This window comes from Ahaetulla prasina, chromosome 1, assembly GCF_028640845.1.
Source record: "Ahaetulla prasina isolate Xishuangbanna chromosome 1, ASM2864084v1, whole genome shotgun sequence".
Lineage (NCBI taxonomy): Eukaryota > Metazoa > Chordata > Lepidosauria > Squamata > Colubridae > Ahaetulla > Ahaetulla prasina.
In genome coordinates, this window is record NC_080539.1 from 207566868 (window position 1) to 207588629 (window position 21762).

The following is a 21762-nucleotide window of genomic DNA, read 5'->3' on the forward strand; positions in this document are numbered from 1 at the left end:
TTTTTCTTGTGTATAGTCTTTCAAATAAGCAGAGATTTTTGCCATTTCTGCCAGATTTGATACTTTAAGTGTCCATTCTTCAATTGTAGGTAATTCTTCTTTCTTCCAATATTGAGCAATCAAAAGTCTTGCGGCTGTTATTAAGTTCAAAATCAATTTAGTCTCTATAACTGTACAGTCCATAATTATTCCTAGTAAAAAGAACTGCGGAGTAAACTTAATCTTCTTTTTCAAAATATTCTGCATAATCCACCATACTTTAATCCAAAATGCTTTAACTTTTTTACAAGTCCACCATATATGGTAATAAGTGGCATCTTCACAATCACATCTCCAACATTTAGCCTGTACATTAGAATACATACATGACAACTTTTTGGGGTCTAAATGCCATCTATAAAACATCTTATAAAATTTTTCTCTCATATTTTGCGCTTGTGTAAATTTAACATTTAACATTTAACAATTATTGACGTCATGTATTGAAGCTGAGGACAACATTTGTCTGTGTGTTATGTGATCGCTATCAAGTTGGTTGGGTTTTTTTGTGTTCTTTCATTTAATGAGCTTGTAAAACATAATAAAATTAAAGTAATGGTGTAAAGAGTTGACTGGTCGCCCAGAAAGTGATGTAAAATAGTATTATTAAGTGAACAAGGCTACAGTTATAAAGAAATTAGAAGAAAAATTGGTGGAAACCTAAGCAAAGGTGGCATTTCTAAGTTTTTAAGAGGTATAAGGAGTCTCAGTCACTACAAAACCACACTGGTAAAGGCAGGAAAAGCTGCACAAAAGCAAATGATGACAGAAGAATTAAGAACTATGCCTACATGACAGAAGAAAATCATTTGGGCGTATACAAGATGAAATGGCACAATGCAATTTGAAGTTAGGTACAAGAACTGTTCGGCTCAGACTGCAGTAATTTGGCCTAAAATCTAAAATTCCATGAAAAAAGCCATTTTCATCTCTCAAACAAAGGTTGAAAAGCATAACATTCTTGATTAAATTATCTTTCCATTGATATATAATTTTATGTTACTACTCCAAAAAAAAGTGGTACTATTAGCCATCAAACCTCAAAAATATACTTTTCCCAAAAGGTTTTCACAATTTTGGCCACTACTGTAACTAGAGACTGTGGGACCAATATGAATCTTGAATCGTTGTCTGAAATAGCTAATATATTCATGGTGGATGAAGATCATATTTCTACAGTGGAAATAGAACCCACATTGAAATAAATCAGGTTATAATTACTGCTTTAGCTGAAATCTGAAAGAGCACCAGCTGCATCCATCGTCAACTTCACAGAAAACCTAGGAGGTCCAACAGAAATGAAACTTTCAGATATCATCAAGTGAGCTCGTCATTTTCTCCTGGGCTAAATCAGATGATTCACATGATAAACTTATTCAGTTTCCATAAGAAATAAAAAATACTTTCTACCATATTGCAAGAGCTAAAATAGACTGCTAACATCAAAAACGTCATCAAAAAAGCACAACAAAGAATATTCTTTCTGCACCAACTCAGAAAGTTCAAACTGCCCAAGAAGCTGCTGATACAGTTCTATGGAGGAATTATTGAGTCTGTCATCTGCACCTCTATCACTGTCTGGTTTGGTTCTGCAACCCAACAAGACAGACACAGACTTCAGAGGATAATTAGAACTGCAGAAAAAACAGTGGCTACCAACCTGCCTTCCATTGAGGACCTGTATACTCCCCGAGTCAAAAAGAAGGCTGTGAAAATATTTAAAGACCCCTCACATCCTGGACACAAACGGTTTCAACTCCTACCGTCAAAACAATGCTACAGAGCACTGCACATCAAAACAACTAGACACAAGAACAGTTTTTCCAAACACCATCACTCTGCTAAACAAATAATTCCCTCAACACTGTTACTAAGTTACTAAGTGTGCACTACTATTAATCTTCTCATCGTTCCCATCACCCATCTCCTTCCACTTATGACTGTATGACTATAACTTTGTTGCTTGTATCCTTAGGATTTATTTTGATATTGTTTCCTGATTGCTTATTTGTACTATATGACTATCATTAAGTGTTGTACCTTATGATTCTTGATGAAGGTATCTTTTCTTTTATGAGAGCATATCCACCAAGACAAATTTCTTGTGTGTCCAATCATATTTGGCCAATAAAAATTCTATTCTGTTCTGTTCTATTCCCCTTCGTGCTTCTCTCTTGTGTTACATATGCGCTAAAATCTGCAGGTATGTGTATGTATGTGTGTATGTGTGATTTATGTTTGTTTCAGCTTTCTTCTCCTACAAAAAGTATTTGTTTTTAAAGATTATTGTTCAGTTGCTTTTGAATTTCTTTTCATATTCTTCAGATGATAATTTACTCTCAGAGGTGGTATTCAGCAGGTTCTGTCCAGTTCTGGAGAATCGGTAGTGAAAATTTTGAGTAGTTCGGAGAACCGGTAAATACAACCTCTGACTGGCCCTGCCTCCCAAGTCCCAGCTGATCGGGAAGAAATGGGGATTTTACAGTATCCTTCCCCTGGATTGGGGAGGGAATGGAGATTTTACAGTATCCTTCCCCTGCCATGCCCACCAAGCCACGCCCACCAAGCCTTGCCATGCCACGCCCACCAAGCCACGTCCACAGAAACAGTAATAAAAAAATTTGAATCCCACCACTGCTTACTTTGGTATCATGAGCTGCCCTAGGCTGCTGCTGTAGTTTGTCTGTATACCCTCCCTCAGTTTTCCATATATTTTTTTAATGTTGCATGGAAGATTTACTTCAGGGCACCTTCCTTTGACAGATAATTGAGATATGGGAAACCACAGACCTGCAGCAGAGAGCTTATTCTAAAATGAAAGAGAGGACACACACAGAGAGAAGTAAGTAAGGCAGCTGTATAAGCCTCCAGTCCTTTGAGAAATTCATGGCTTCTATCATATTTAACAACAGCCAAACCTTCCCTCCCCCCCCCCCCCCCCGGCCTCCAAAAGCTTTACAATTTGTAATATTGGACCTAATGTTGAAAGGAAAAAAAAACATGAAAACTATTTAAACAAGCTGTTTATTAAATGAGTATGAATATACATTTTAAGTGGATAATTAGCCGAGATACATACAAAATCTTTTTTAAAAATAGTTTATTTTTAAATGGCTGTGACATTTGTTTTCTTGCTAGAGAGAGCTACTTTAACCTTTTGTTATTGATGTGTATTTTCAAAGAAACCCTACTCTTTGACTTGTCATATCCCCAGGACAGTGTTTGACAATGCCAGAAAAAATAAAATCATGAACTTCAACTGAGGTTCTAGTTTTCCCCCCTACTTAAAAAGAAAAAAGAAAAAAACAAAACAGAGCAAAACCGAACAAGTAGCTGTTACTAGTTTTGGCATTTGCGCATAGCCTGACTAATGTGTCTTTACTCATTCTGAGTCACAGTATTCTGAAAAATGGTATGAGATATTAAGTCATTAAGATATATGTTGTACCGTACGATTCCTTTTTGGAAGCATTCCTTTATTTTTTAAAACAAATAAATAAATAAATGGAACAAGGCAATTTGGAATGTATTTCATACTAATAAATCAACTTCCTTGTTATGAAATCAAATAGGTATATAATCTCAGTGGCCTATTTTATAGAAGAAAGCAAACACTGCAAATCAGTAAAGTAATTATGAAGATTTTTGGGGCACTTTTACAGGGCCCATGTGCGCACTATTTCTCAGAAAACTTCACAACAATCTTGTGAGTTGTACTGTTATTATTATTATGCAGAATAGAACAGGTACTTGTTTGCCAAAGATCTCAGATTCAGTCTTGGCATTTCCCAGGAGGACTTGGAAAATCTTTCATCTGAAACCTTGTAGTGATGTTACCAGCCAGTACAGTTAATATTGAATTAGACAGAAAAGAGGTATAAGTTAGATTACTCGCCTGACAATAAAGCAACTGTTTATATTCCTACCGGGGTTCATGTTATAGATGTGAAACAGAGACTGTCATGGAAAACTCACCCGTGAGGGGTACTTGGCGGTGTCTGAGCTTGGTTGCGTTCATTACCCAAACGGGGTAAGAGCAACAGCACTGGTGATGTTACCTAGTTTGGGTAATGAAACATCTGCAAGAAAACAAAGAAGCTCAGAGAGTGCCAAGGACCCGTCATTTCAACCCTGAGCTAAAATATCTCCTTTATTAAAACTCACCAAGTTAAGCATCGATAGCTGGAGCAGTGGTTCTCAACCTTTATAGTGCTGCGACCCCTTTAATACAATTCCCCATGATGTGGCGACCCCTTTAATACAATTCCCCACGATGTGGCGACCCCCAACCGTAAAATTATTTTTGTTTTGAATTTATCGCGCCTGAAGCCATATTGGCTAGCGATCTGAACTGCTTGCGATTGCCTTGAGGACGGAGGCATTAAAGTGGAGATTCCTCCCCTATTAAGTTTATCGTGCCTGAAGCCAGATTAGGCTAGCGATTGGGAGTGATTGCAGCTGGCTTGAGAGGGAGACATCAGAGCAAAGATTTCTCTCTTTTTTAATTGATCACGCCTGAAGCTGAATTCGGCTAGCGATTTGAAGAGCCTGAAGCTGGCTTGTGAATTCAACCATTGGAGGGTGATTCTTCAACTCGCAAGTATACTTCCCATATTTCCGATGGTCTTAGGCGACCCCTGGCGAATCATCATTCGACCCCCAACTGGGTCCCGACCCACAGGTTGAGAACCACTGAGCTGGAGAGATCAACAGTCTTATTTTCTGAAGCTTGGGGGTACAGACAGTGCTTGTTTTCTTGCACCCAGATAAGCCACGACAAGAGATTCTCACTCACTTAGCTCTTATATAGAATGATGGTCAAAGACAGTTATACACTAGCAGAAGATCTTAAATACAGAAATAATTGCTTTACAACTGATAAGGCTAAAAGATCTGTTGCATAAGCGCACCAGCGTGCCTACCGTCCCTGTCCTAATGTTTTCTTTTATTCATACCCTTTACATGTATTTATAATTATGTTTACACTTGAATCTGTCATAAAATACATGCTTGACAAAATAAATAAATAAAATATAAATAAATAAAATAAGTTATTCAAATTAGGAAGACTGCAGACACATTCCTTGAAATATAATATAGCAGCTCTGATGTAGGGCATATGTCAAGGCTATAATTATTATTCTAATAAGCTGCAGAAGAAGAGGGGGGGAAATTACACATCTTTAAATCGGCATCCTTTGCTAAAGACATAAATATTCTAGGAATTTAAATTGTTGATAGCATATTAGCACATTTATAAAATATCATACATTAGCATAAGCGACATAAGATTAAAAACATTATTATAATCACATGAAATAAAACTACTATTAATCTTCTCATTGTCCCCATCACCCATCTCCTTCCACTTATGATTGTAACTTTGTTGCTTATATCCTTATGATTTATACTGTAATTAATTGTTTCCTGATTGCTTAATTGTAGCCTATAACTATCATTAAGTGTTGTAAGTGTTGTACCTTGGCAAAGGTATCTTTTCTTTTATGTACACTGAGAGCATATGCACCAAGATAAATTCGTTATGTGTACAATTACACTTGACCAATAAATGCTATGCTATGCTATGCTATGCTATGCTATGCTATGCTATGCTATGCTATGCTATGCTATGCTATTCTGTTCTATTCTATTCTATTCTAAAACTACAGGCAACTAAGTAATAGTATGGCCCATACCAAAGCAATTACAGATCAATTAAAATTAAAGTCCTTATTTCAATTCTCAACAAGGCTGATGAGAAGTTAATTTTTATCTGAGGTTAACAAGTTGGACTGTACCATAAGCTAAATTTAAAGCAGAGAATTCTCTGCTTGCTAATTTAGTCCCATATGTGTAAAATGGCTAATCCCAAATCTGGAAAGGCTTCCTTAATACATGTTTCAACTTGGAAAAGCTTATATTTCCATTGCCACAAATGACATAAAGGGCTATTGCGCTTCTATAGCCTTATTCAAAAAGGAGTATGCCTTACTTGTATGAACCCTAAGTCCTGCCAACTATCCACATCATTCCCATGTCAGCTGACTCTTCAGGGTATTTATCATGTAAGTTTATCATGATATGTATAAATTATTTCTTTGTGTTAACATCTGCAACACAAATGTGGCTATCCATAGGAGGAGGATACATCTCAATGACATCAGTGGAGCTTAATGACAATGTTTCCACAATGGGTAGTTTTTGTTTTTAATGATTAGAAGATGTTGCTGAACCACAGACATAGCTTTCCGGGTCCTCAGAACTGTTTATGATATTTTGGCGATTTTTAAAAAGCAGTGAAAATGGCCTTTTATCGCATTATAAGGCTCTTTTTTCCATTTTTAAAAAATGAATTACCATATCCATATAGCATATTTTCTTTTGAAAAAAGATAATCCCTGATAACATTTTCTGATCTCCAGAATCATTTAAGAAATTATGGATACTCCCTGTACTGCATGGGTGGAGTGTTTTGACTTTGTCTTGGCTTCCTCCAAGATTGTGTGTCAAGTCGACTGCAGTACATTGAAGCCTGATTGAAGGCCAGCTTAGTCATTAAGTAGGATGGAGCAGCTGTTTCAAAAAGTAGCTTTTCAGTAGCTTGTACAAAAAGCAAATAAACGATTGTCTTAAATATTCTGTACAGGGTACGGGAAATGATCTGTTGAGTGTTTCAAAGTAGAACAGTCTTTGTCTGGATTTACTTTAATGGATTTTAATTGGGATGGGGGAAGGGATACCTGGCTTCTCGGTCTCAATCAGCAAAACATATATCCAGTTTCAATTCTCAATTCAAGTTGCTTCTTTGCAGTACAATAATATTTATCCCTAATATCTAACCTAACCCTAATATTACAATATTTTTGCCCCAGAAACTGGACTATTCAAATCTGCAGTGATTTGTCACAACCAAGTTGATGCATCTTTTGTCTCCAGTGTGTGTTCTGTTCCATATTCTAGAAAATTTTCTCAGTGTTAAGTAGATACAGTCTTTACATTCTTTACATTCAAACTTTAGCAGCCTGGGACACTCCATAAAAATATGTTACTGTTTCTTACAACTCCTTAACTACCGTATTTTTTAGAGTATAAGACGGAACTTTTTTCCCCAAAAAAGAGGGTGAAAATCTGGGTGTGTCTTATACTCTGAATGTAGCCCCGCCTAGCTTCTCAAAGAGAGGTTTCAGAGGCTATTTTTCTGAAGCTCTGTTTTGCAGGCTTTCAGAGGCAGAAAAGTTTTTTCTAAAACAGAGTTTCAGAAGTTTCAGAGGCAGAAAAAAAGCAAAAAAAAAAAAGCAAGGCACAGAGCTCACAACCTGCTGCTAAAATTCACCTCTGGAAACAGCTGATTGGGGGTATTCCGGGAGGCTGATCCACCTGCCAATCAGCTTTTTTCTTATTGTCATGTATAAATGTGTATTTTCATTTCTTAGCTATGGCCATCCCAAATTATTAATACTTAAATATTTATCTACACATTCATGCACACTTGCAAAACAATATTTTAAAAAAATGTTATAAACTAATGCTTTCCAATTATTTTATTTTTAACAATCATAGTTCACAAACAGCAGCGGTATCCCACCTGTTGGCATGATACAATGCCTTTTAGTTTACATACCGTGTTTTCCCCAAAATAAGATCCTGTCTTATATTTTTTCAAACCCTGAAATAAGCACTTGGCCTTATTTTTGGGGAGGGATTATTATTTTGAGGCGCATGGAGCAAGATGGTGATCCTCTTGCCATTTTACCTGATTTCCAGCTCTGGCTCCCTAACGCTTACCAGAGGAAATGGAGGGACCGGATGCTCATGCATTTCAATATTTTAGGGAGGGCTTATTTTGGGGGGAGGGCTTAATTTCAGGGGAGGGCTTATTTTCAGGGGAGGGCTTATTTTTTGAGGAGGGCTTTTTATCGGGGGGGTGTGTCTTATTTTTGGGAAAACACGGTATTTCTAGCAGCAAAATAAATTCCTTTGGAAAAGCAGTAGTATAGTTTTGCAGACTAGGGGAGACATGATAGCAGTGTTCCAATATCTCAGGGGTTGCCACAGAGAAGTGGGAGTTGGGCTGTTCTCCAAAGCACCTGAGGGTAGAACAAGAAGCAATGGGTGGAAACTGATCAAGGAAAGAAGCAACTTACAACTAAGGAGAAATTTCCTGACAGTTAGAACAATAAATAAGTGGAACAACTTGCCTGCAGAAGTTGCGAATGCTCCAACACTGGAAATTTTTAAGAAAATGCTGGATAACCATGATGTAGGGTTTCCTGCCTGGGCAGGGGTTTGGACTAGAAGGCCTCCAAGGTCCCTTCCAACTCTGTTGTTATTATTATTATTATTAGATAACTGGATCCCCCTAACTCTAGTACATCATTACATCGCAACAAGAGAGATTAGCAGGGCTTAAAAAGTGTTACTAAAACACTGCAATGTTGTTAATGCAAATAAGCCCCAGAGGAAAGTCTTGTAAACAGTACCACAGTCTGTAAGGTGCTAGATGAAGCCAAGAGACTGGCAAATAGTGGTAAACCTAATACCCATCTTGTTGAAACAAAGAAATGCAGAATGTGCAAAGTGGAGATGTGGCTGGGAGCTTAATTCAGCTGGATCTTCTCTACAAAAGTCTTCCCCAGCTGGTCTCTTCCAGAGATGTTAGGGCTACAGCTTCCAGGATTGCCAGCTACATTCCACAATTATTCCTGCTGCAGTCCTCAATATAATGACTAAGAATAAGAGCAATTGCAGTACAAGAGGGACCACATCTGATTAAACATTGATAGTCCTTAGTCATAAAGCTCTCTGCACCAGCTTCTCTACCCTAGCAAGTTAAAACATCATCTTTATGATGATGTAAAAGTGGTTCATACTAGTGACACATCACTACTGTGAGGGGCTTTAAATGGCTATGAAGGAAAGTCTCTGATTTTCTTTATTATATGAGTACATTAAGTTCTCTGCTGCCCACACTGATTTTCTGAATCATCAGAAGAAAGTACAACGCAGTTGAACTGAGTTTGTGCAAGTCCTTGAATTTTCACCAAAGGGAAAATCCTCTTTACAGCTCCAATCCTCATTTTATTATTATTATTATTATTATTATTATTATTATTATTATTATTATTATTATTATTATTATTATTATTATTTCATACCCAATGAAATATTCAGGCTGATGTTGATTCAGGGGTGAAATCCAGCAGGTTCTGACAGGTTCTGGAGAACCGGTAGGGGAAACTTTGAGCAGTTCAGAGAACTGGTAGCGGAAATTTTAAGTAATTCTGAAAACTGGCAAATACCACCTCTGACAGGCCCCAGAGTGGGGTGGGAATGGAGATTTTGCAATATCCTTCCCCTGCCACACCCACCAAGCCACGCCTACCAAGCCATGCCCACAGAACCGGTAGTAAAAAAAATTGGATTTCACCATTGCATTGGCATCCTTCTGTCTCAAAAGACCTTGGTATCGTGCTCTGGAAAGAGATCCTAAAACAGCATCTAGTGTGACTAAAAAGGCCAATTCGAGAGTGGCAATCCCTTCCATACTGAGGGCAGATACATTCTGTCCCCTGCCCAGCCCCCAGATTTTGCTGGTTTCGGGACTGCCTCTTTGCCTCAGCCTGCCAAACAAATGTCTCTTCAAATTGGAGAAGGCCATGCTGCATCTTTAGCCTCCAAGCTGAACAATTGGAGGTCAAGGTTTCCCAGTTATTAATGTCCATTCTCAAGACCTTTAGATCCCTCTTGCAGATATCCTTATATCACAGCTGTGGTCTCCCTCCGAGGCACTTTCCGTGCACTAATTCTCCATACAGGAGATCTTTCGGAATCTGACCATCAGCCATTCTCATGACATGCCCAAGCCAGCACAGACGTCACTGTTTCAGTAGTGTATACATGCTAGAAATTCCAGCATGTTCTAGCATGTATACACTATGGATTTCATCACTGTGTTGATTACATTGTGGTTACCAGAGTTCCAGGTTTCTGTACTTTTCAGCAACTAATAGGTCTATCCTTCTCACATGTCAACTTAAGGCAATGCCATATGAGGATTCTGCAGTAATTTGGAAAGCATGACATCCAAACATGGACTCAAACTGGGCTAATTTATTTCTGGATTAGTTGAAATGTATCTGCAAGCCTAGCCCCTCCTTCCTATCTCACAGCCTATGGAACATGTGCACAGTCTGTGATGATTGATTCCATTACTTTGCAGGTGACACAGCATGAAGAAATTGGTCTGTAGTTTTCAACTAGGCTGGGGTCTCCCTTTTTGAAGACAGGGATGACCGTGGCTAGTGACCATAGTTTGGGAAGGGAACTAGTCATGAAAGCTTTATCAAAGATTATGCTTAGGGGTTCTGCTATAATAATGGAAAACGTTTTTAAGAAGTATGCACATAGACCATCAGGTCCAATAGATAGAGATGGTTTCAGTTTGCAAAGGGCCTTTTCAACATTATCTTCTATGAAATCTATTTGTTTTAGGTTGTTGTAATCATTGTTGCTATGACTGGGGAATGTTGGGTATGAGGTAACTCCGCTGCCTTCGACATGACCTGAGTTTAACTCATAGAATTATCTGTTACAATGTCCTTCCTGTTGAAGACTACTTCAGCTTCAATCGCAACAATACACGAGCACACAACAGATTTAAGCTCAATGTGAACCGCTCCAATCTTGATTGCAGAAAATATGACTTCAGTAACAGAGTTGTTAATGCCTAGAATGCACTACCTGACTCTGTGGTCCCAAAATCCCCAAAGCTTTAACCAAAGACTACTATTGACCTTATCCCATTCCTAAGAGGTCTGTAAGGAGCTGATATAAGAGCACCAGCGTGCCTACCGTTCCTGTCCTAATATTCCCTTTGATTGTATCCAATTCATATAGTTATTTCATGCTTATGCTTATATGCTTATGCTTATATATATGCTTATATATCATATAGTTATTTCTTGCTTATACTTATATATACTATTGTGACAAATAAATAAATAAATAAAAAATAAAAAAATAAAATACCTGTACCACTTCACCTGGGCCTCACATCTTCAAAGATGAAAGGTTGTTTGGTGCTATCACAGCTAGTCCTCATACAAACCACTGTATGAGGTTGCCCATAGAAACTTCTTCCAATGCCCCAGTTCCAGCAGCTCAACCTTCTAACTGAGCGGTAGTGTATTTTCTATGCTGGTGTACCAAAATATAATTGTATTGCTTTTAATGATATATGTAGAAGCTGAAAGCAACTGCCATTGCCTTTGCCTCTTAGGAAAACGCATTTTGCAGTATGCCTGGGGATCTCTGTTCCCAAACTTTATTTCAGGATTTTGACTTTTCCTCAGTATAAGGCACATAACTGCCTTATATGAAATGTTTGTAATTCATTGAATCAGAGAATTATATTCTTTCTTATGAAAAAATAGTGTCTGCAAAAAGTAGTAAAAAAAATAATAAAAGACTGTAGAGATTCTCAATCACCCAGGACATGATTGCCCCAAAGGTGTTTTTTCAGGAGACAACTGGACTTTCTTGTTTTTTCTTTTGAAAATGTTTCGCTCCTCATTCAAGAAGCTTCTTCAGCTCTGACAGGATAGTGGGGGAAAAAGTAGAAAAAACAACTTCCCTATATCTAAATGCCATATTTTTGGGAATTACCTTTTTTAAAATAATAATAATATTTTTTTAAAATCCCAATTTCAACTTGATGGGAAAAAAATCCATTTCTATATATTCATTGGAAAAGAAACAATAGGTGCAAAAGATAATTTTAAAATATGAATAGGATGAAACAGATTGGTGTGTTTGGTAATTTTCATCAACAGGCAGAACATGTTTGAACTTTTGGTATTAGTATTCTTTGATTGCATTTATGAATATGTGAACATTAAATAGGTACAATTAATTCTATTTACTGCACAATCGCAATGAGTGTTAATTATTCCCTGATTGAACACGTGTATACTTGAAAAGAAGCACTATTCAAGATATAAACCTCACTGGACTTACTATGGAAACAAGGAAGGAAATTCTTCCTCAGAGCATTAGAAAAAGTATAATATTTTTTTAAAAAAACTTTAAATTGAACTTATTGGTAAAAAAAAAGGAAAATAAATGTGATTCGTTTATTTTTTAATATTTGATTAACTCAGCTAAAGACAAAAGTTATTCCTTTTATTATTATTATTATTATTATTATTATTATTATTATTATTATTATTATTATTATTATTATTATTATTATTATTATTTACTTTATTCATTAAACGTGAAACTCCGTCAACTGAACATTAAAAAATGTGTCACAAGTACCATTGACTGCTGCTAATGGTTGATACAGGTTGCTGCCAGCGTCCTAGGCATCAACCAAGTGCCTTCTTAAGATGTTTGATGTTCCAAGTAGCACAGTTTTTTGCAGTTCTGCTGGTTTTATTGCAGGAAGCTGCAATTTGTTGATGTATCTTATAAAATAAGATTATTATTAATTATTATTAATAATATTATTCATATATTATTTTATTTACACAAAATGACAGTATACACAGCAAACGAGATAACTATATTATTATTATTATTATTATTATTATTATTATTATTATTATTATTATTATTATTATTATTATTATTATTATTATTATTATTCCTTTCCTGAGGCCAAGGGGTGAACCAAATTTAGGTAAGATCACTTCTTTTGCTTACAAAAGATGCCTGTTTTATCTCCAATTAAAAAACAATCTGGCCGCAGTTTGTAAGAATGTTTTGCTGCCAACTATAATATTGAGGTAGATGATCAATAAAATAGGCAGCTTTCTATTCTTTTCTACTAAATGCAGATCTATGCTATCTAGGGTACATAAAGAACCTCTTGTTATCATATGTTTTCTCCCACTCTCTTAGTCTGATTCAGTTATAGACCTCCCTTGGATGATGATGTCATCTGGAGGGGTGTTAAAAAGAGATCCTTCTTGGTGGTAGCACCTCATTTATAGAATATTTTTATATCGACAAGCTTGACAGTTAACTATTTTTCAATTGCTATTGTAGATGGTGCTGCTCTGCTATCATAATTTTGGACATTAATACATTAGAGAGAGTCCAGAGGCATTTTACAAGAAGAGTACACAACTCCTCTGCTCGCAATAAAATTCCTTATACCACCAGGCTTGAAATTTTAGACCTGGTAACCTTGCACTAGGCCGTCTATGTTCTGACCTAAGCTTACTACACAAGATTATCTACCTGAACATCCTACCTGTTAATGATTTCTTTAACTTCAACCGCAATAACACAAAGGCTATCAATAGATAGAAACTAAATGTAATTCGCTCTAATCTTGATTGCAGAAAATACAACTTCAGCAATAGAGTAGTAAATGTCTGGAACACTCTACCTGATCCTGTTGTTAGTTTCTCTAACCCCCCATACCTTTTACCTTAAACCATCTACTGTGGACCTTACACGTTTCTTAAGAGGTCCCTAAGGGGGCATGAATAAGCGCACCAGCGTGCCTACCGTCCCTGTCCTACTGTTCCCATTTATATGTACTCATTTTATGGGCTATGTTTTTGCCTATTTATATCCATTTATTTGTGCCATTTTTTTTCATGTGTCCTTGTCTATGTCTATACTGATACTTGTTTCCTTGTACTTGTTGACAAACAATTAAATAAATAACTAAAATAAATAAATAATGCCATGCTTCATGTTTTATTTGATGTTGAAAAGATGATAAAACAAATAAAAAATTCTATTTGATCTTTTAAAACTCCAGAAAAGATGTTGAGGCTCTAGAAAAAGTGCAGAGGAGAGCAACCAGATGATTAGGGGACTGGAGACTAAAACATGTGAAGAATGGTTACAGGAACTGGGCATGGCTAGTCTAGTGAAGAGAAGGACCAGAAAAGACATAATAGTAGTGTTCCAATATTTGAGGGGCTGCCACAGAGAGGAAGGGGTCAAGATATTTTCCAAAGCACCCAAAGGCCAGACAAGGAATAATGGAGGGAAACTGATCAAGGAGAGATTCAACCTAGAAATAAGGACCAATTTTCTGACAGTGAGAACAATCAACCAATAGAACGGCTTGCCTTCAGAAGTTGTGGGAATTTCATCACTGGAGGCTTTCAAGAAGAGACTGGACTGTCATTTGTCAGAAATGGTGTAGGATCTCCTGCTTGGGTGGGGGGTTGGACTAGAAGACCTACAAGGTCCCTTCCAACTGTTAATTTGTTATTTCATATCTACACTGCCTCGGAAGAGTGGCTTTATGAAAGCACCCTTAGAAATGTTAATAAATAAATAAAAATCATAGTATGCTTCCTTGGCCCATCCTCCACTTCTTTGATTGCTGTTTCAGAAGCTTGGAATATAATGATGACATAATATTACATGTTTTGTATTACAAAAAGTTGTCACATTGGCTCTGGATCAGCAGGAGAATGAGAAGGTAGCAGCTCTACATGCAGTGAGGTTTCAAGGTTTAAACAACCCTATGAGGTTTTTTTTTTTAATTCTTGGTTGAAATAAATTACCATCTACAAAAACAGATATTTGAAACTGATATTACTGCATATTTAGACAATAGAGATGAATGCTTAGACTAGGTTTCAGAAGAATCCTTACATAAGGAAACAGAAACAGGAAAATGCTTAGTGAGCATGATGAGTTAACAAAAGATGCCCCTGAAAGGAGGTGGAAATGAGATATGGCGCACCCTTTGAATAATGCTGATCTTCACTTCAATTCATTGTCCTTTGTTATTCTTATGAATACACAAGTATCAAAGAGCTGGAAGAATGGATAGATGGGTATGGAAACACTCTGAAGAGAGAACAAATCCAGGTTTCTCAATTACAACTGAAGAAAGCTTTGCAGAGTAGAGAACGAGACGAACAATCAACAAAACACAGCAGGAAAACCAAGAGACAGTGAAAACAAAGAAATGGTCAGACACTGACCAAGTTAAGGCATGATGAACTCTACTTGAGGATCTGCACTTAAGATAACTCTTTTAGATAAGTTTATCATGCCAGCTGCATGCTGTCCTCAAATTTAATTTCTGAGAACTCACTAAATACTATTTTATGAGGTCATGCCTTCTAATTAGCAAAGAGATTAACATGATCTACAAACTCTATACTGGGTCTTTAGAATTTGCAGGGGTAAAGCTTAGAGAAAGATACATTTTTAGAAGAGTGTCATTGATGAGATCTTTCTTCTAAGCCGTGCAATATTGTACTGAAATCCTTACAGGGGGAAAAAAAAGACCACTGGTGGAGTTCACATTCTCTGATTTAGCAATGCAAACAAACTGAGGAAAAACCACATCAAATTAAGAATGATTCATGGATAGTTCCTGGCCTAAGTGAATTCAGGACCTCCAAGGAGAAGTGAATTTCAAAGGTTTGATTTTAAGAATGTACTCTGTCTCTGACTCTTGTCAGATTTTTGCTGTGATCTTTTCCCAATCCAAAGAAATATTCACCATCCCAAAGGGAAGACTGTCACATTAAAGTGTTTTGTAGATGAGTGCATTGCACACACAAACACACACACACACACCAGTCTATTTCATTCCCTATGGAAATTTATCACTTAAAAGAAAGTGGCTGACCCAAGATCATCCAGCTTCTTTTGTGCCTGAGGTAGAATTAGAACTGAGGGTTTTTCCACTCAAAAAAAAAAAAAGGGTCAAAAGTCTCTTTTTCTCTTGAAATAATTTTGAAAGCAAATTATTCTTCATTAAATTAAAAGAGAGCCGTTAGGGAAAATGTTAGGTACATCTTCCTTCAGGTTCTATGCTGGAGAAAAATAAAAGAATTTGAAGAATTCTTTCCCAGAATATTATTCACGTTATATTATAAGTACTGTATATGATGATGATTTCTTTTTTTGTTTCAAAATTGGGTGAGTCCCAAGTATTACTTTTCTTAATCACACTGATTACATAATTCCAGAAGAGATTACTCTCTTCCCTATTTCATATATGTGTGTTTGTGTGTGTGAATTTGTATACAGTACACACACACACACACACAGGAACAAGATAAGTAATATGTGTTTCATTCTTATTAGTCTTTAGCATTGATCAAAGGGAGAAAAAGACAATGGTACTGGGGCTATGTCTCTCATAATATAGAGCAGGGGTCTCCAACCTTGGCTACTTTAATACTTATGGACTTCAACTCCCAGAATTCCTCAGCCATTCTTAAAGTCTTAAAGTTGCCAAGGTTTGCTAGCAAGCTTTGCTGGCTGAGGAATTCTGGGAGCTGAAATCCACAAGTCTTAAAGTTGCCAAGGTTGGAGACCCCTGACATAGAGACTATATATATAGACAAGAAATTAAAAGACGCTTGCTCCTGGGGAGGAAAGCTATGGCAAATCAAGACAGCGTACTAAAAAGCAGAGACATCACCCTGCCAACAAAAGTGTGTGTAGTCAAGGCTCTGGTTTTCCCAGTTGCAATGTATGGCTGTGAAAGTTAGACCATAAGGAAGGCTGAGTGCCAAAGAATTGAGGCCTTTGAACTTTGGTGCTGGAGAAGACTCCTACAAGTCCCTCGGACTGCAAGGCGAACAAACAAGTCAGTCCTAGAGGAGATCAACCCTGACTGCTCTTTAGAAGGCCAGATCTGAAGATGAAACTCAAATACTTTGGCCACCTAAGGAAGGACTCACTGGAGAAGAGCCTAATGCTGGGAAAGATTGGGGGCAAAAGAATGGGACGACAGAGAATGAGGTGGCTGGATGGAGTCATTGAAGCAGTAGGCTTCAGAGGATGGTAGAGGATAGGAAGACCTGGAGGAATGTTGTTCATGGGGTCGCGATGGGTCAGACACGACTTTGCAACTAACAACAACAAATATATATATTAGTCATTCTTCATGCTTACTGTAGTTAATTTAACCGAGCAAGCTAAACAGTGAATTACAATTCTTGAAGACTAAGGGCCTCTGGTGGCTCAACAGACTAATGCAGTCTGTAATTAACAGCAGCTGCTTGCAATTACTGCAGGTTCAAGTCCCACTAGGCCCAAGGTTGACTCAGCCTTCCATCCTTTATAAGGTAGGTAAAATGAGGACCCAGATTGTTGGGTGCAATAAGTTGACTTTGTATATAATATACAAATGGATGAAGATTATTGCTTGACATAGTGTAAGCCGCCCTGAGTCTTCAGAGAAGGGCGGGATATAAATGCAAAAAAAAAAAAAAAGACTAAATTAAATTTGTCAACATTCAGCATTTGAACTGACTTTTTATCACTGGACAAACAAGTTTGAATTATATAATTCTGGGAAAATTTGGTTTAATTTATTGTTGAATAATTTATTTTAATTAATATTTTTCTTGACTAGATAGTAGGGGAGGGCTTATGATATTGTATTATCATAATGCATTCTGGTAGGTTTTTTTTCTCTTTTTTCTGTTCAAGTTTTACTCCCGTTGCTTTTAACATGTAGCTTGATAGTTTAAATTGAAATATGTAACTCTTGTATTCAGCAGTTATGAATTGGCTTTGTTCAAGATCTTCCCCTCTCAATGGGGAAAGAAAGGCACAAGAAACCAGTCCCTTAATCCCATTCACTGTCCCAGAAGCAATGCAAAGAGAAGGTTTTAGGCAGGGCTATTGGACAAGGGATGCGGTGGCTCAGGGGCTAGGAAGTTGAGCTTGTCAATCGAAAGGTCGGCAGCTCGGCGGTTTGAATCCCTAGTGCTGCCGTGTAACGGGGTGAGCTCCTGTTACTTGTCCCAGCTTCTGCCAGCCTAGCAGTTTCGAAAGCATGTAAAAATGCAAGTAGAAAAAATAGGGACCACCTTGGTGGAAAGGTAACAACATTCCGTGCACCTTTGGCGTTGAGTCATGCCGGCCACATAACCATGGAGACGTCTTCGGACAGCGCTGGCTCTTCGGCTTTGAAACGGAGATGAGCACTGCCCCCTAAAGTCAGCAACGACTAGCACGTATGTGTGAGGGGAGCCTTTACCTTTACCTTATTGGACAAAAGGCTCTGGGGAAGCCAAAAGAAAGAAACTGGAGGGAGAAAACAGCTCTAGAGATGTTTCATTCTCCACAGACCAGGGGTGAAATCCAGCAGGTTCTGACAAGTTCTGGAAAAATTTTGAGTAGTTCAGAGAACCAGCAAATATCACCTCTGGCTGGCCCCAGAGTGGGGTGGGAATGGAGATTTTGCAATATCCTTCCCCTGGAGTGGGGTGGGAATGGAGATTTTGCAATATCCTTCCCCTGGAATGCGGTGGGAATGGGGATTTTGCAATATCCTTCCCCTGGAGTGGGGTGGGAATGGGGATTTTGCACTATCCTTCCCCTGCCATGCCCACCAATCCACACCCACAGAACCGGTAGTAAAAAAAAATTTGGATTTCACCACTGCTGCAGATGGATGGTTACCAGTGTCTCCAAAGGGCAAGGCAGTCAATGCAGGAGAAACATGATGCCAAACTTTCAACATAGGAACAAAAAAAGATTTATTTGATTTCTCAGGATCATGTTGGACATAGTTGAGTTTATAAGGAAAGATTGTCAGTCCTGAGCCCCCCAACCCCAGCATACCTGTCCAAGGTGGCAATACACTTGAGACTCTGATTTAAGGAATTCCTCATCAGTAGATAGTCCTCATCTTTGACCTAGTTAATTTTAGTTACTGGCAGATATGAAGGAAACGCTGACTTGAGTTTGCAGTTTCTCCTTGTTTTAGTAAACCAAGCGTGATATAAATGTTTTCTCTCCTATACTTGAATTCCCTTAATCTCTCTCTGTGGGAGAATGGCTCCTAGGCTTTGGAACAAATATTTAGAAATGGGCATAAATAGTATTCTTTTTTGCTTTTATATCATGCAGTAGACATGTGCCAGATATTTACTAAACAGCCTGGTTGTTCTTCTTCTATGTAAGACATTTTCTGAGAGAAACATTAAGGTGTGAGACAGACTCCCAAGCAATTATATCCCCTCATTTTCCTCCAAGGCTTCTACACAGGGGAATAGATATGCCCTTGAATAGCCCAGGATATACTGAGGCATCCAGTTGCATATTTTGCCTTATAGTCCATCCTCTTCTCAAATCTCACTATGGGATCATGTCTTGGATTAACCACAAACTAGCAGCTTTTGCAAGCATTGCTTTCTATTCAGAGAGTTCTTATCTTTGAGAGATAATCGTTCAAGGTAGACCCACACATTTATGCTCCAGTCCTGAAGATCACTAGCTTCTTTTCATGTGCCAGCAAAGGCAGGGAGAAGCAATATACTGCATACATCGGATGGATAGTTATCTAGTGAAATTAAGAAATGATGAAAGAACTAGAACCTGGGGAAAAAAAGCCAGGAAACAGAGCACATACCATCACCTGATCATTTCTATTTTTTTTAAAAAAACTCTTTATAAAAATGACTGGAAAGCAGTTTTGAGGGTGTGAAACTGAAGTTGTCAGAAATAAAAAGAAATTAATGAACTCTAAGCCATAAGGAAACAAGATGATGAGGATTCTATCAAGAACCAGAATGTGAAGCAATATGACAAGCACAACCAATAACATTGTGCAATCTATGCTTTCACTTTCACTTCCTACAAGATGTTTTTCTCAGATGGGAAAAAATACACAAGTATATATATATATTTCCACCATGAAAACAAATGCAAATGAGCCACTCCTTTCCTGATTATATAATGTTACGATAAAAACCTGAAAAGGTCCCAAATATTTAAAAAATGGACTGGAAGGCAGGAATAGAAGTCTCCTTAGCCCCTCCCCTACACACAGCAATCTATCCCAACTTGCGGAAGCAGATACATTTATAACAGAACTTGCATTAATGGATAGCTCCTGGGTGCTATGGATACCATGCCTTCCATTTAAGGAACAAACCTGTCAAATCCTAAGGAAAGGCAAGCCTAACATCTGAGGGAAGAAAAGTAACCATACGGTGAGATGGTCTATTGATGGAATGCATAGCCCGCTAGATCCCAAACCATTGTAAGTATATTTAACATATATAACAACAGAGTTGGAAGGGACCTTGGAGGCCTTCTAGTCCAACCCCCTGCCCAGGCAGGAAACCCTACACCATCTCAGTCAGATGGTTATCCAACATTTTCTTAAAAATTTCCAGTGTTGGAGCATTCACAACTTCTGCAGGCAAGTCATTCCACTTATTAATTGTTCTAACTGTCAGGAAATTTCTCCTTAGTTCTAGGTTGCTTCTTTCTTTGATCAGTTTCCACCCGTTGCTTCTTATTCTACCCTCAGGTGCTTTGGAGAACAGCCCGACTCCCTCTTCTTTGTGGCAACCCCTGAGATATTGAAACCCAGCTATCATGTCTCCCCTAGTCCTTCTTTTTATTAAACTAGACATACCCAGTTCCTGCAACCGTTCTTCATATGTTTTAGCCTCCAGTCTCCTAATCATCTTTGTTGCTCTTCTCTGCACTCTTTCTAGAGTCTCAACATCTTTTTTACATCGTGGCGACCAAAACTGGATGCAATATCCCAAGTATTCCAATATTCCAATTTGTTGATGATGATGAAACCTAGAATGAGCTATTTTTTTTTTCCTTTAAAGATAATTTGCAACAAAATTGTAGGTTAGCAAGTTAGTTTCATGGTAAAATTGTTAAAAATTTTCAGGCTTAAGACATGTCTTGACATTGAGAACTGTTAACCTGTGGAATGGCTTGCTTTCAGAAGTTGTTGGTGCTCCAACACTGGAGGCTTTCAAAACTGGACCGCCACTTGTCTGAAATGATATAGGGTCTCCTGTTTGAGCTGGTGGTTGGACTAGAAGGTCCAAGGTCCCTTCCAACTCTATTATCCTATTATTCTCCCTTCTATAAAGAGCATGAGTATGATGCAATTTCACTGCACATTTTTCATGACATTATCTGTTGGCTTTCTTTCTAATTCACAGCAGATGGTCCTCAAAAGAGGACTGATTTTTTTCCTGATGAATTCCCCACATTATAGGAGGGACCCAGAAACTTGAACACTAGAATCACATAGAGCTCCAAAAAACAAAGAAATCCTGGATGGGCATGTAATTGGATGCCCACACTGCTGATCAATGTCCTGCTTCTGTTCCCAGTCAATGTCAGTGACAAAGTCAACATGTTTTATGGAATCTAAGCCTAACAGATTTAATAAGCTGTTGGAATTATGGGGAAAACTTGTCAAACAACAATATAGCTAAGAACTCCTTAAGCTAAAAATATACAAGAAAGACGGTTCTTCTTTGGTATTTGGACCATAATTAGTAAGTAACTGGTACAGTACAGTATAGTAGGAGAAAATCTCCTAAGCCAATTTAATGGACCCCTAATTGAATATGCTTATTATATTATATCAACTAATTTGGCTTATGTCCTTCTGACATACATACACACACACACAGAACAGAACAAAATAACAGAGATGGAAGGGACCTTGGAGGTCTTCTAGTCCAACCCTCTGCTCAGGCAGGAAATTCTATACCATTTTAGACAAATGGTTGTCCAATCTCTTCTTAAAAACTTCCAGTGTTGGAGCATTCAAACTGTGTGCAGTTATGTGTGTGACAGAAGACAGATCTATTTTTGCAAAATTCTTATTAACTTTTGTCTCCTGAAACAATGTCTTCTATTGTCTGCTGAGATTATGTTTTAAAAAAAAGCCTGAGTAAGTCAATTCCCTTTGCTGCTAAAGAATTACAGCTCATCAGCACTTTT